Raw genomic sequence first — 13,524 nt, 5'->3', positions numbered from 1 at the left:
CTTGACTGATGTCCAAATAGATGGGGTGCATTCCAGCTCTGGATTGCAGTGCGCAAAACAGCATCCCCTTTACATGTGAATCACATTTTTTCAAGATTTGGTTTACCTCAACTAATAGAGCCAGGCAAGTAATTTCACTAGTGCATTAATGAACAAGATGCAGCAAATTTTGGGTGTGAAGAGAAAACTACATTTCTTACCGGCCCTCCTTTTCAGGGGGAGTGTAAAAGGTCAATAGTTGACATGTTTAAAAAAATGTGTAGCTGAAGCAGGGTCTAGTTGGGATTTGAGGCTTCCATTGGTACTAATGGCTAACAGGTCGACGTCCGCTAAATCAACAAATTTCATCCCCCATGAAATATTGACAGGAAGGAAAATGGTTTTGACACAACACTTACTTTACAAAACAAATGAACAAGTCCTTGTGAATGCATCCACAATTCATGAGTATGTGGAAGAGTTGACGAAACTTACAACATGCGTTTTCATTTGTGCATTGAAATTTGGAAAAGACTGCTGACCGTGCAAAAACATTAACTGTGAAAGAATATGAAATAGGAGATCACTCATTTAAATTCAACGTCGGGAAGGGGAAACACAAACACTCTAAATACCTTGCAGCGTGGCAAGGGCCATATAAAATGACAGATAAGGTTTCACCTGTGGTCTACAGAATTGCTAAAAAGGAGGGTGAAATGACAGTGGAACAGTTTGTCCATGTCAGATTAAGCCTTTTCACCCAAAACATTAAGTGAAGAGGCTTGAGCAAATTGAAACTAACAGAGTAAAAAAAAAAGAATATATAGAGTTGCAATAGCAAATTATTAGGTGTAAATAGTGCTAGTGCACAAAAGTGCAAAGGGGGTCTTATCTGAAAATGCCTTGTGCGTGTTGTTATGTTGTATATTTATTGTAAAAAAATTCTTGGTTGCATGGCATGTTATTTCTATAATGTGTATTTGTGTACATAATCAAATATGATTTCAGATGCTCCAGTGGAAAAGGAAATAAAAGGTTTATTGTTCTTGGTACTTAATGTGTCTTTTCTTTTTAATTTAGAAAAATAATTGTTTTCCTCGTCAGCACCGGATCTTTGGAGAGCTGGACCCTTGGAGGATACCCCTGGATTGGAGTCCCATGGAAACCCCCCTGGACCAAAGAAGGGGGTAAAGATGATCACAAAAGAAATGTGAAGATGAGGACCTAAAAGACACAGAGGACGACCCCCAAGGAGGTCCCATGGAGTTCTGGAATGGAGGAGTTGCACCAACAACGGTTTCCTGTGTGATTGTATAACCAACTCTTACTTCTTCATGAACTGATTTTATTTTTTATTTTCTAGTTTTTGCATTTGATTGAATGACACAGTCGTATGTTGTCTGAAATGTTAGTGATTTCATTTTTGCTTAAATTCTTTTTTGGGGGGAATCACCAATTAAAAAAAATATTGAGACCCAAAGGTGATTGAGTAAAAAAAAGATAAGGTCTCATTCAAAAGATTTGAACGGGTCACCATTATAAAAAAAAAAGTGATAAAAGATCCGGATAAAGGTGACCAAGATGAAAAAATTAAACAACGATTTTTTGTTTGTTTATTCCTTTTCAAAGATATTGTTGTTTATTCTTCCGATTAAGAGTTGTAATTATTTTATTCAAGAATGGAAATATGTTCAGAATGTTCTCATACCTGGATTTCAGTGTATGTATTGATTATTTTGAAGTATAGTAGAAAATTTGATTGAAAGCAGCACATCCGCTTTAGAACATTTTACTTTCATTTTAGTGTTTTCCTACAGTGATTTCAGGTTGTATCCCAGCAGTAAAAAAAAAAAAGGAGGGAGTGTAGGAGTTGTAGCTATTGGCTCTGAATAGCTGTGGGGCTTTGAATTACAGGGGTTTATTAATTTAGCATGCACATGTCGTCTAAGTCTCAAACAGAAATTCAGATATATACAAGGCATATGTTGCCAATGCAACACGTGGGCGCATGATGGAAATTGCAGAGTTCAGAAATGCAAAGTGCATGCTTAAAATTGTTTTATTTCAGGATATTTCGATTGACTGAATTGTACTCAACCTAATAAGTAATATACATTAGCATACTAATCCAATCCCAGTACCAGGCAACCTGTCCCGTAACAAAATTAAGGGCAAATTAGTCTATGTGGAAATGGCCTGGAAAGTGTTGGAAAATGCATAATGCCGTTTAGAATGGTGTTTTTAAACGAGCAGCATATGCTTGTGTGGCAAGCTGGAATATGCGAAAATCTACTACTGAAGACAAGCTACTGTGTCAGCAGGAAATGCAGGAACATATGTATCTTTTAGCTCTCCAACAATATATCACATGGGTTTCAGTGGTATGATCTGGTCAATGCGAAGGATTTCCCTCGAGTGGCAGGAAGAAGTAATAAAAAGGATTGGAGTGGGTGTAGCTAGGTCCGACATCCTCGAGTGCTGGGCTGAGATGAGCTGGCAGGGAGGCCGAGTCCAGTGCGGAGAGCCGTTTGATGTGCTTATCTACGCAAGTGCTCATCTATTCAACCACAGAGCAGACCAGGCGAGCAAACTGAAGGGGATTCCCATGTCCAGCTGAGCCAGGAATATTGCCAGCATTTATGGGTAAATATATGTCAAAAGTGAGGGGGTTTGATTGCCTGTCAGTCAGAGAAATAGGTCATGTCATTTTAGGTGCTGTCAGTGTTAAAAGTGCATTCAATTTTGAATTTACATGAATGCCTGCGTTTTGTTCTCTTTTTATCTCAAAGTATAATTATTGCCAAGTTCTTTGCTTTCAGTGTCAGATTGGTAAGACTCGTCACAGATCATTCTATTTTTTAAATGTGCTATTGATCATTGTAATACACTCGCACTGAAAAATCTGTCCTATGCCTAACTGTTGCCATGTGTAAATTGCAAGTATATCTGTTACGATAAAAACAAAACATTCTAAAATCACTTGGTATTCTGGTAAATCTTTGCGGCAGTCGGTCATTTTATCTGATCTGCACACACAGACAAGTGTGCAATAATAAATGTTTCCAAGTGAAGTATCTGCTGTGAACTCTCTAGCTAGAAAGTGAATGAGCGTGCAGTATTTCAATTTGCCTTTTTACAATTGTGAAGATCAGCCAAAAGGGCATATTGGTGGCATCGTACATAAAATCCCACAAGGAAATCCAAACAGTTGGCCTACAGTGTATCAAGTCCAGTAACCTGTTGTGGTAAGTGGCCCTGGTCAGAATATTGCCTAACAACTGTTTTTAAGTGAGTCTTACCACTGTAAAAAGAGATACCCCAATGAATTACCACAAGAGATACTACCACCAAAAAATACCACTCTTTACCACCATAATAAAATACCACAAAGTTAGATATAACCCCAAAATGTATCCCACAAGTTACACACATTACCTCAAATTTGGGCAGCAATTAGCTTTCATTTCAAACCTAGTGAGAAGGTCTGCTAAATATAGCTTGAACAGGAGGGCCGCTAAAAGGCATCCCTGTTTCACTCCTTTTTTTAAGTTAATAGGTCTAGTTAGAAGTCCTTCATTGTCCAAGCGAATTTAATCCACAGGATATGCCTGTCAATGTTGTCAAAAACGGCACTGAAATATACATAGCTAACACATATAGAAGGTTTATTTTTTGTTTGTACTCTCAATATTATGGCATCTAGCAGTCCAATGTCATAGATGGTACAGGGGCCTGACCCAAATCCTGTTTGAAAGGGATGGAGTAAGTTATTTTGTTTTGTCCAGCTTTGAAGGTGGTCCAGTACTATAGCTGAGAAACTTTTTCCTGTGGCATCCAGTAATGACAGGAGGCGGTAGCTTTCCGGAAGAAGTCTATCGCCGGTTTTATACACTGGAACCAAGAAAGAGGTTTTCCATGACAGTGGTATGTTTCTTTCCTTGCACACCTTCATAAATAGCACATGTAATATAACTGCCCAGGTGTCTGGATCTTGTTTAATCACAATGGTTGCAAGACCATTTGGCCCAGGAGCGCGAGCATTTTTGGCTTTAGTTATAATACTCCTGATAATATTCACAGAGAATTTCAAAGGCCATTCTGTTTGTTTAACCTCAAATTGGGCTGTAATGTATCTTCATGCATCTTCGATTCAATGTGGTTCACTTCTCCTCACCAATCAGATGTATTATTGGGTGAGAAGTTCCACAGGCTCTATTTGAGAGTTTCCAGATGGAGATTGTATTGTTTTCCTTAAGGGCTCCCATCATATCTTGCCACTTGGCATTTATATTCTGACTCTGCCTTCTTTTGGACCAATTTCTATATTGATTGGTTACTTTTTTCCATTCTTTTATGTATTCATCAGGGGAACAGACATAACGCTTTATTTCCCGCAACCTTTTGCGAAGCAGTCTCTTGGCATGAAGGATTTCAATATCAAAGCCATCATTTTTCTTTTTGCCTGTAACGGTGAAGGGGGCTGATTTTGACTCAACTATATGTGAAGTTAATTTACAGATTAATGTTTCTATGTCATCACTTTTTAGTAGTTGAAACACAGAGTCATCTGCCAATTGTCGCATTTCATGGCACATTTTTTTTATGCTGATAGTTGACCATTTAATGCGGGACCAACTGCTATTAGGAGTCACATTAATCGGGCCTCCATCGTTCACCAGGCACATTGGTAGATTCAGGTGGATATGACCTAAAGAATGATCACTATATGGGGTAGACATGACTTTAAAGTCGGTTTTATGTTGTAATAGCGGCAAGTTACCACATATAAAGTCCAACGTTGCTACCGTCATACAGTTGGACCATGTGGGTTTGCCGGGGGTATTACTAATTGTCCTACCATTTAATGACCATAAGCCCAGGTGATAATGATCCAAGGTCTATAAAACGATTAGCAGATGGAGTTGTGTAACAAAAAAGGAAAGTATTTTTATTAGGAATAAAGGAGCACGCACAAGCTACTTGTTATGGTCATTTAATGGTCATGAAACTAGTAACAATAAACTTTGGAACTGTGTGTGTCGGAAGTGGCCTCAGTAGGAATCACAAGCGAGAGGAGAGAGGAGCGGCTTGACACTCTTACCCGCGTTGACCCACGTAGGTGAGGTCCTTTCCTCTGACGTTGGTCCTGGGAGCCCTGCGAGTCCTGCGAGTGAGGCGAGATGAGGCGAGAAGCGGACGAGAAGCCGTGAGAAAGCCGAGGGAAAGCCGACTCACGGCACTGTACTCTGGTACCGCGGCACTGCGGCTTTACTACACGGCGGTGGTATGGCAATGCTACCCCCCCTGCCGCCTACCCGGTCGCGCTGTGTGTACCGTCTGCCATCCGCGGTGCCTCCCGTGAGAGGAATCTCCCCCAGGAACGGACATCCGACCGCAGAGGCAGAGCAGCTCCGGTCAGGGTAAGCTTGCATACGTGTAATTAGCACTCCCTCGGTTCCCGCTTCTCTGTGGGTGGTATCCCCAAGCAGGAGGCAGGCGAGCAGGGTGCGGTTGGGGGCAATTGCCTTGGAGTGCCATGGAAGTGAGGCAATTGAGCTCAGGAGGAGTGTAACACTCCCCAGCCTGGCTTATTGAGTTGATGGTGGCCCCACTTGTACGGCGCATAGCAACTGATTTGATCCTGAGCAGACCCTGTGGAAAAGGGGGTATCCCTGCTATACGTGAGCCCTTGAACCCGTGAGCACATCCCGGAGACTGTGGGCTTTGGCCTTTGATCTGGGTCTGTAGCTCACCGGACACATATATTTGTGTTTGGGGGTGCTGGAAAAACGGTGGCACATGGGAATAACTATTTTGCCCTACTAATCCTTGCATCCAATAATATGTTGGCTTTGGTTGCCCCTCACTATCTGGATTAAGAAATTATTGAACGAAAGTGAGCTCCATCGTAGACATGCAGCGAGGGAGAAGAGCTCCCCTCTCCAATTATAATCTACGAAAAACCAAGCTGCAACCTGTAAAGGAAACTAAGGAGACCTATAAGAAAGGGGGCAAATCCAATAAGAAATCTAAATATGCTCAACCGGTGGCGCAGGGGGCGATCACTGAATTCTTCCCCGTAAATCCCCCTCCCGATACTAATTCCACAATAATCGAGGAAACTGCAGTACCGGTACATAGTGATGGTATGTACTTAAATACTACCAATTTCGATGATATAGATAACAATTCCCTTCTGGACCTCTGTCTAATCATACAGAGAGGGATGCAGACACAAACACCCCAGACGATTTCCAGTGGCATAACGCCTCTGAAGGAAAATAACAAACATTGATGTGTGGGTGCTTAATGTGGTGGGGAGCAGTGGCCGCTTATCTGCCTCCCCTAATCTTGCGATGGCGTTGGAGGATGAGCCGGACAATGAGATGGAAGAAAACATTGGAGCACAGCCAAGCTCTACTCAGATAACTGAGCTTCAATCGTCGGTGGCTGCCCTCCAATTTGCCCTTAAGATACTCCTACAGATGTCGGGGCGTATCCTGGCAAACACCAATTCCATAACTATGGCCTTAGATCTGAAGGATCTCTCTCAAGAAGAAGCAGAAGTTAATCTATCCAATGCATTACAAGTAGCTGAGGAGACGGAAGAGCAGGAAACCGCGGTGGAGGGGGGCGCAGCGCAATCCATATGCAACAGTACCATTGTAACTGAGGAAGCCCCCGTGGAGGCAGACGAACAAGAGCTGGAGCAAAGCCCTCGGGCCCCCCTTTCACAGAAACAACGCAGATTGGCAAAGAAGGCACATAAAAATAAACTAGCTGCAACGTGTGCCCAACCTCCTACAGCAGGGCCCACATTGGCACCGGAAACTCGATCAAAAAAAGCCAGGAAAAGAATGATGAGAGCAGCCTCACGAGCGGCAATGACAAAAGGCCCTCTGACAGACTGGCTGATATCTGAAGAGAAGTCCAATGAAATGGACTTAGATGAAGCCTTAGAGATGGACCCAGAGCCTGAACTGGAATCCTGTATGCTAGTGCAGCCTGAGCAGCCTCCCGGGATACGGGAGACGGAAGAACCCGCTGAGTACATACCGCCTGAGCAGATGAATATAGCAAGCGACATAAATATGAATCGCATTTGTTTCATCAAGAATTTGTACCCTAGTAATAAAAATCCCTGGTTGTCACATTCTGAGCTACTAGCAAGACTATCATATACCGCAACTCCGAGTTTGAAAATCTGAGGATTTCTTATTCATTGAACCCTTATCATTGTTGCAGCGTTCCTGTCTTGACTGGTCCCTTGTTCCTGGTTCCTAGTTTTTGTGCCCAGTTTCTAAGACAGCGCGTCCTGCAACAGGCGAACGTGGACATCAAGAGCTAGTGGAGGGCTCGTTTCGGCATATCCACGCTTCCTGGAGGAGGCAGAGCCGGGAGTGTCACGTGACCTTGCACGTGACTCAGCTGAGTGCAGAAAACAGCGAGCCCACCACCCTTGTGGCGCTAAGCCCGACAGGTGCAAAGTGCGCATACTGTTTTGTGGCTGTTTGGTGTGCTGGGACCCACCATTAAGGCTGATTCTGTGGAGGGAGGCAGGAGAGTGTCGCCCGTGTTCCCTGGGAGCCTTAGGAGAGGGTGTAAGATGATGCCAGGAAGACCTTGAATCCCGCAGACCCGAGCGCAACTAAGGAAAGCCGAGCGAGATGAAATCACGATGGCCGGAAGAAAGACGCCGCAAGCCCACGGGAGAGCGGTAAGTGTGTTGGCTGACAGCGCAGCAAAGCCTTGCCATGATCTTAAGGGTCTGAGTTTGTCACCATCCAAACCTTTTGAGCAGAGAGTTAATGGCGTCAATATCACAAACACTACGACCATATTAGGATCTTTAGACCCAGCACCAAAAACAGCTGAGTGTGTGATTGACTGCCTAGAGGCAACCCAGCGCCCTCCATGCCCTAGCCCCTGCGATATATTGGAGCAACTGGACGTGCAACAGGACATGCAGTTCCGAGAAAGAGAAGCGGCCAAAGGGGGGGAGTTTGCGATATGCCCAATTAGAGAAAGAGAGGAGCAGTCTGAGTATCAGACCCCAAGCGAGGTCCTGGAGGTGCAAAGTAGCACAAGAGATAGCCTCTGTGACCTCGCCCGAGTCAACGTGAGTGCCCGTGACATGGAGAAAAAGGGGAATCCCCCATTGACAGAGAGGGCTAACAACTTAAATAGAGTGGTCACACACTCTAATGGCCCCCTAATTAAAGAGAAAAGCATGTCAAATCCAAATCCTGACCGAGCGAATCCGCGCAGAGAAATCTGCTCGTTGAAGATACTAGCATGGAAGAATGTCGAGGAGATAATTAAAAAAGATATGGAGAAAGTAAAAAGCATCTCAGTGTTAAATAGGTCAGGCCCTCCTAATCTGGCATCAATGAGGCTCCAAAAGCGATGGGAAACTTCTAAAGAAAGCCCCATAAAGGAACTACCACCTGCTAAAAGTAAATTGGTCAAAAATCTGGAGACGAGAGACAAACCGTGGCAACCCGTAATGAGGACCAGTCAACAAGAACAAGAGCAATGGTTACCAGACAAAATGAGTGACGTAATGTCGGAGGACGAGGAAGGCATGATAAGTCGGAGACCGAGCGATTCAATCAAAGAGAGAAACCCACACGAAGAAGAAATCTGGAAGCCAGCAGTGGAAGTCTCCTTCATGGTCAATCAAGAGAAAGACCCCCGACAACAGCCCCGACGAAGCTCCATAGCCATAGCAGATCAGTTGATCAGAGATTTAACCCGATTAAATGCTAAAATGGCGGTCCCAAGTGTGAGCCGCCAACAAAATATCCAACAGCAAAGAAACACCTCTAACCAAACAGCTCTTGAAGAGTGCGGTAAGGATACCGGAAGAATGGAGGACTCAAATTTGCGTCTAGGACAGACAGAGAAACGAAGGACTGAAGTACATTCAAGGCATTATTCCCATATATATAGCTCGGACTCCGACCTCCATCAATCGCAAAAACATAAAAAGGGAAAAAGAGACATAGAAAATCACAACGTAAATGCTTCAGCAAATACATTAAGGAATATCAGAAGGTCCGGGTCGGGGTCGTCCATTACATCTACAAGAAACACTGAGACCGAAACAGAAAAAGAGGAAGTCGAACAGATCAAACATAACAAGACCAAACTATCGCAAAGGAAAACAAGGGCCAAGACTCTAACATCGAAAGCCATGATCGAAAAAGTGGTGAATGAATTACGACCAACTATGATGTCGGCAACGACAATAGCAACACCGCCGCTAATAAAGCTCTATGAGCAATTAAATGAAACGTGCAAAGATCAGAACACACTGATCGCGCTGTTAAATACGAAAATAATAAAAATGGAAGGTGACATTTTGGAAATGACCCTACAAAATAAAATGTCATCTCGTGGATACGAATACGCGACAAACACACTGAAAGATGCCCTGCAAAATAACGCAGAGGATAAGCGGTTATTTGCAGAGGTAGCCAAACATGCGATACTAACCTTGAACAAAGAGCAGGTGAAAATGCACGTACAATTCAAAAGATCCGATCAGTGCCCGGATCATTACGAAACGATACTGGTAGAACAAGAGCCCCAAACCCAGCTAGCCGCACCGAAAGAGTCCCCCCCAATAAAGCAATTGAGAGTGGAGGATAGAAATGAGGTTGGAGCAAATAAAAAATCAATCCCAAGGAATCACGACGTGATTAACACAGAGCAAGAAGGGAAAGAACAAGATGACCAGCACAAAGACAAAGTGCAAGAGCCAAAGTCCACACGACCCGGAACCAAAGAGGAGGAGAACAGAGGGTCATCTGTTGTAGTCTCTGGTAAAGATAAAAAAAGTGAGGAGACACGATTAAGCGAGCCGGAGGAAATAGTTGCCCCTTCAACTTCCGAAAATACCAGTAATGTGAGCGATAGAATGGACGACAAAACTGAGGATACACGAACAAGGAAGTTAGTGGCACAGGAGGCTCCACTATCCACTGAAAATATCAATAATGAGTGTGAAGACAATAGGATGAAAGACGTGATACCAACACAGACAACACTTGGAAATAAGAGCCCAGATAAAGATTGGTATGAGATATTTGAAAAACAACCAGCAACCAATCCAAAGAATAGCGGAAATGGGATAATAAATGGCAATAATAAACAAGGGAAATGTAAAAGGAAAACAAAAAACCTGTCAGCCCCTAAGAACAAAAATGACAAAAACACAGCAAACTTTTTTAGAAATATTAAGGCCCTAAACGTGACAATAAATAAAACAGAGTTGATTAAAGAGGATGCTAAAAAACACGCGGTTAGTGATCCAAATACTGGACAAAATCAAAATAAGCAACAAGAAATGCCTCAGCAAAACGGTACTGACTTAATAGAACTTGATCAAGTTGAGGACGATGAAGATCTGATGAACGTGTCAGTATATAGCACTCATGATGACACAGAAGATGAGTCGAGAAGTGTGATAGAGGTGTCCCACAAAAAGAAGGATGGGGGCAGACATAAGGATCCTACGAGAGAGAGGGTGCCAGAGAGGACAAACGATGAACCGAAGAACAGGAGAGTGATACGCCTGATCTGTCCATCGGAAAAGATGGAGGGCGCGCTGGTTGGAACAAGTGTGGATGATACCTTGGCAAAAAAGCCATTTTACACCATGGAAGAAAAATTAAAAATCAGTTTACTGAAAAACAAACTAGCCCAGGAGAAACATAGGAAGCAGATTAATTTAGAAGTAAAAGCTGGCTCAAATCAACCAGAAGTGGAACCATCAACAGATAGAATGCCAAAGCTCACTAAAATAGTGAAAGAAAAGAGTGAAACAAGTGAGAGATTCAAAGAGGATTCGAGAATCCAAAATAATCAGGAGAAGTATAAGCCAAAGGAGGGCCAACCAAAATTCAGGGTCTTGATTGAAAAGATTGAACAAAATAAGAATGATAAGTCGCCAAATAGGAATACAATACTACAACTGTTCCAATCAATACCGGTATTGCGAGCTATCCGAAGCATCGAATTAAGCAGAGTCGAAATGATAAAAGAATATGGTCGAGTAAGTACCTTGGTACACATCGACTCAAGGAAGATCACTGTTTTGATTATGATGTGTGAAAGACAAATAATGGATGCAGGATACCAAATCTATGAGGTAGATAATCTACTAGCACCAAATCAGTGCTCACAGAAGGAAAATCAACAGCAGCTGGCTGATCAGCACGAAAGAAAGGGGAGTGTGGATAAAGGCACTGAAGCCGGTGAAGAGTGCAGAGAAACGAGGGAGAAGATAGACGACCCAAAAGGCCTAAAAATCGAAATAACAGTGCAGAACATACCTGCCACGGATGATCTAAACCAGCAAGCTCCGAATGGAAATAGCCCGAAACCGGAAAAAGAAGCAAATGAATGGGCATGGATAGCTAAAGCCATAAATAACCAACCACGAAGTTAATGCCAAAGGGACAAAAACACCATAACATGGGCAACTTGGAATACCAGAGGATTCGCACATCTTGCCAACAGTTCCAATGAAATGCTGAGGAATTGCGATATCGTATGTCTCCAAGAGACATGGCTAGCCAGTTGCCCGTGTATAGAAGGTTTTGAGGTGGCAATGAATCCGGCCATAATAAAAAAAAAGGGAAGACCCATGTCTGGTCAACTAATCTTGGTGAGTCACAAGAGCGGGTTTGTGATAAAGGAGTCCATGAATTTGTCAAACTACATACAATATGCAAAGATCGAGGCCAAAGAGTTTGAGGATCCACAAAAAAACATAAGAATACATATTTTCAACATCTATTGGAACAATCAAGAGGCTAAACAAGAGAATTTAATGGACGACCTGTTGGATGCCATTGATCACTTGAAATCAATAGAGAGGGATGCCAAGATGGTGATATGCGGAGACTTGAATTTGAAATTAATAGAAATTGTTAACAAACCCAAATTGGAAAAAGAACGATCAGTAAAGGAAAGGAGGAAAGAAAAAATGTGGCTCGAAGAGATGGAAGATCGCGCTATGATAATGATGAATGGGAACACATTGGGCGATGTACCGGCAGTAGAGACATGGGAGAGAGGTACTCAGAGATCAATCATAGATTATTTTTTCGTGACAGAAAACATCGCTGCAGAAATGTCCTCCATGAAAGTGATAAAATCGACACAGAGTGACCACAACCTTGTCTCAGTGATGTGGAGCCAACCCACACATAAGAAAATCCTACAGAAGCATCAACAATATGAAGTGGAACCCGGAAGAACAAGGCTGAGAATGACGGCTACCGATATAGAATCACTGGTAGAGGTCATAAACCCTGATTCATGCCATCTGAAGACACCAACAACAGAGTACAGTGAATTTATGGAAATCTATAGGGTGAAAGTTAAAGGTCAGGGGAAACTACAGTATAAAAAGCATGCACACGACAAAGAAATAGCTGAAAAAAAAAGAACCCTAAGGAAAAACTGTAGAAAGCTAAAGCAAACAAATGACACGAAATACAAGCAAAAGATAAGTCTGTTAAAAAACAACTACAGGTCATGGGTGAGGTTGCATAGGGCCAAATTAGAGCAAAATGACGCGGAAGCCATGCTGAAGTCGCTGAGGCAGCGAAATTCCAGAGGATTCTGGTCTTTGCTAAATGAAGTAGAAAATCCCCAGAAAGCAATAATGAAGAACATGGTGACGGAAAGTGAATGGGAGAAGCACTACACATCCCTGTTCGAGAAACAACTTAAAACAGAAACACCGGTTTTCCCGAAAATACAACCATGGGATCTAAGCTTCAAACGCATAGATATATCAACCTGTATTAAAAAATGTAGTGATTCAAGAGCAACAGGGCCAGATGGCCTATCAAACCTGATGCTGAAACAAAACATCGATGAATGGTCCGCGTTTTGCGAAAGACTATTTCAAAACATCATACAAGAGGTTAGAATCCCTGCATCATGGAAAGAAGGCATCATAGTGCCGATATTTAAGAAAGGATGTCGCCTGAAACCAACAAACTACAGGCCAATTGCCCTGCTAGACGTACTTGGGAAGATCTTTGCAACTATGCTCTTACAGAAACTGAATACATGGCTAAAAGAAAGTAAGTCAATTGACGTCCGACAAGCAGGCTTTGTTAAAGGCGTGGGATGTAACCTAAATCTGCTAATATTGAACCTAGTAAAAATGGAAGCAATTAGATCGGGCCAGAAAGTGTATCTAGCTCTGATTGATCTGGCTCATGCGTTCGATGGGGTAGACAGAGAAACGCTATGGCAAAACCTGAAAGATCGTGGCTGCCCATTGAGCCTTATCCTGGCTATAAAAGAATTATATTCGCAAACATCTGTAAAAATTCGATTGGACGACCAGGGAAATCACTCAAAATCAATACCAACGGCCAGAGGGATCAAACAGGGCTGTCCACTGGGCGCTACCCTATTTAACTTCTACATATCAGAAGTGGGTAGGGTGTTTGAGGAAGTGCGAAGCACGCCCCCCACGATAAACGGAAATAAAGTTAGTTGGCTCCTGTATGCAGA

Source organism: Ambystoma mexicanum, chromosome 7p, assembly GCF_040938575.1.
Source record: "Ambystoma mexicanum isolate Mex_15411 chromosome 7p, UKY_AmexF1_1, whole genome shotgun sequence".
Taxonomy (NCBI): domain Eukaryota; kingdom Metazoa; phylum Chordata; class Amphibia; order Caudata; family Ambystomatidae; genus Ambystoma; species Ambystoma mexicanum.
Note: the sequence above shows the minus strand (reverse complement) of the source record.